Genomic DNA, 2,953 nt, shown 5'->3' with positions numbered 1-2,953 from the left:
CACACTGCATTGTGATTGCCAGGGTTCCTTATTTTCTCAAGTTCCAGAATACCAGTTCTGTCTTATTTGTCTTCTTTCACCTGTACTTCCTACCATGCCGAATCCACAGGCAGCTATTGGAGTGTTTGTAACATGAATCATTAAAAATGGGCTGGGGTCTCTATGGATTACATACACTTTCTAAATCAATTTCCAAATACAAAAAAATACAAGCAAGAAATAAAAAGCACATGTTTTAAAAGAGCATTACAGTGTGGAGATTCCTTGAAGAGCTAAAAGTAGAACTAGCATTTTTTTGGTTATTTCTGCATTTTGTTTTGTTTTTAAATATGATACACCGTTGTCCAGGGAAGGCAGAGAACAGTGAAGTTATTCCAGCCACAGAGAAAGGTAGTACCAGGGTGCAAGCCTCTCTTGCCAAAAGCCTTGGAGAATCTAGAAGAAATTTTTGGTCGTGGAGAGGCAGGAACGTGGATCTTGGAGCTGGACAGCCTTGGCCCAGGTTCAGGTCCTTGCTCTGCCATGTACTTCCCCGGACCTCTCAGTGGGGTCCCTGGGCCAGCAGCATCGCATGCCCTGGGAGTTTGTTAAGAGCAGAGTCCACTGAGTCAGATGTACAATTTTAGCTAGACCGCCAGGCGATTCTTCGCATGTTAAGTTTTGAAGAGCATTGACCTGGGATTCTGGGCAAGCCAAATCACTCCAGTGTGCCTCAGGGTCCTTATCTGTCGCATGGTGATAATGCCTACTTGAAAAGGTCGTTGTGATAATTCAATGAGATAAGGTAGTCCAGCCCTGAGCATAGTGCCTGGTCCATAGGAAGTGTTCCATATTTATCTCCAGCCCGTGGACCTTTTTTCGGGAAGTTTAAATTTCTTTTCCACTCTCAAAAAAGCCTCTTGGTTTTGAACTTGAAGCTGTTGTAGTGCTGCAGTCGGACAGTAGAGGGCAATCTCGGTATTGCCATCGCGGAGAGCTGGACACCGGGCTGTGTGGGTCCGGACTGTGAGTGCACAGGTGATGCCGGCCGGCTCCTGGGTACCCACCCAGCTCGCTTACCTAGTAGCTCCCCTCCCGGGGTTGAGAGTCCTGGGCCTGAGCCTACAGCCTCGGCCATCTGGTCCCCCACTTAATCTCCCACTGCTAGTTATAAACAAATCTCGGCCGGGCGCGGTGGCTCAAGCCTGTAATCCCAGCACTTTGGGAGGCCGAGGCGGGTGGATCACGAGGTCAGGAGATCAAGACCATCCTGGCTAACACGGTGAAACCCCGTCTCTACTAAAAATACAAAAAAAAAAAAAAAGAAAAGAAAAGAAAAAACTAGCCGGGCCTGGCGGCGGCGCCTGTAGTCCCAGCTACTCGGAGGCTGAGGCGGGAGAATGGCGGGAACCCGGGAGGCGGAGCTTGCAGTGAGCGATTGGGAACCCGGGAGGCGGAGCTTGCAGTGAGCTGAGATCGCGCCACTACACTCCAACCTGGGCCACAGGGCGAGACTCCGTCTCAAAACAAAACAAAACAAAACAAAACAAAACAAAACAAAACAAATATAAACAAATCTCGTGCAAACCTCCCGGGCTCATCCCCAGTCCCGCGGAGCGGCTAGACGTTGATGAAGGATCCCTGGTCGCCTTTGGCCGTCTCGGTCTCCAGGCAGCGCCCCTTCCTCTGTGTGACGTGGGGTTCCGGTGGAATCTGGCATAGCAGCGCAGCCCTGCCAGGCAGTCTTGGTGATGGTCGCACGGTTCCGCTTCGGCTGATGTTTCGTTACTGTCACTGGAGAGTTTACCCTGGTTTTTCTTTCTTCTTTGCAGAGGGCCCACTATCAGGTTTTAAGTTTTCATAATCGGTCCAGTCGAACAAGGCCATGTCCAACGTGTGTATCACCTCCCCGTCAGGCCTGCGCTGTGCCTGGGGCCGCAGGGAGGTGATGGGCAGGATCAGGGACTCTTCTGTGGCAGGTGCTGCCTCAAAGGTGGTGAGGAAGAGCATGGTGGGGGCCCGACTGGCGGAATATTGCTCCATGGCCGCATCCAGCTCCTTGGCTTCGGAGAGCTCCGCCTTCATCAGGGAGCTGGGACCTCGGACCAAGTCTCGGCCTCGGTGCAGCCTCAGCCTGTCCCTGCGTCTCTTGTGCTCCCTGCTGCGTTTCCTGGCCCTCTCCCACCCTGGAGACCGATTCTGCTTCTTGGGGTAGGGCAACTCGAGCCCCAGGCACAGGTCCTTGACCCGCAGCAGGCCCTGCAGGACTCTGCTTAGGCAGCGGCCCCTCAGACACTGGCAGCCTGGAAGCCTGCCTGGTGGCGGTGACCACAGCCCCATCCTGGGCCTCCCTGGGCAGGCGTGAGCCCCACTCCTTGCCTGGGCCGCGCTGGCGGTGGTGGCTGGCCTGAGGCGACCACAGTGCTGGGCCAGGGAGGTCGATGTGATTCTCGGGGAGATTCTGAGCAGGAGTCCCAGGTGCAAGGGCATTTGCCAGGCTCAGCTCCAGGGGCAGCAGGAGGGCTAGGACTAGGGCCGCCAGGGAGGAGGCGGAGGGGCGCCGGGCCGAGCACCCGCGGGGGCCTAGCGCAGCAGAGGGTGAGCCGCAGAGCCGGGACTGCGGCGTGGAGGTGCGCGGGCGGTGGGAGGATGTCAGAACTACCATTTGATCCAGCAATCCCACTACCGGGTATCTACCCAGAGGAAAAGAAGTCATTATACGAAAAAGATACTTGCACGAGCATGTTTGCAGCAGCACAATTCTCAATTGCAAAAACATGGAACCAACCCAAATGCCCATTAGTCAATGAGTGGACAAAGAAACTGTAATATATATCATATTTTTCATATATATTTATCATATATATCAGATTTATCAAATATATATCAGATATATATTTATCATATATATGAGATAAAAAACTATGCAGTCATAAAAAAGAATGAATTAATGGCTTTCCTAGTGACCTGGATG

At 52.8% G+C, this 2,953-nt stretch overlaps 1 pseudogene; it reads right to left on the bottom strand.

Annotated features, from left to right (window-relative positions):
• Nucleotides 1-1,567: 1,567 nt before the first annotated feature.
• On the bottom strand, nt 1,568-2,644 carry LOC108537131 (draxin pseudogene; annotated as a pseudogene).
• Between the last annotated feature and the right edge of the window lie 309 nt (nt 2,645-2,953).

Source organism: Rhinopithecus bieti, unplaced genomic scaffold (assembly GCF_001698545.2).
Source record: "Rhinopithecus bieti isolate Rb0 unplaced genomic scaffold, ASM169854v2 scaffold_15103, whole genome shotgun sequence".
Classification (NCBI taxonomy): domain Eukaryota; kingdom Metazoa; phylum Chordata; class Mammalia; order Primates; family Cercopithecidae; genus Rhinopithecus; species Rhinopithecus bieti.
Note: the sequence above shows the minus strand (reverse complement) of the source record. Positions and strands in the feature narration are given on the sequence as shown.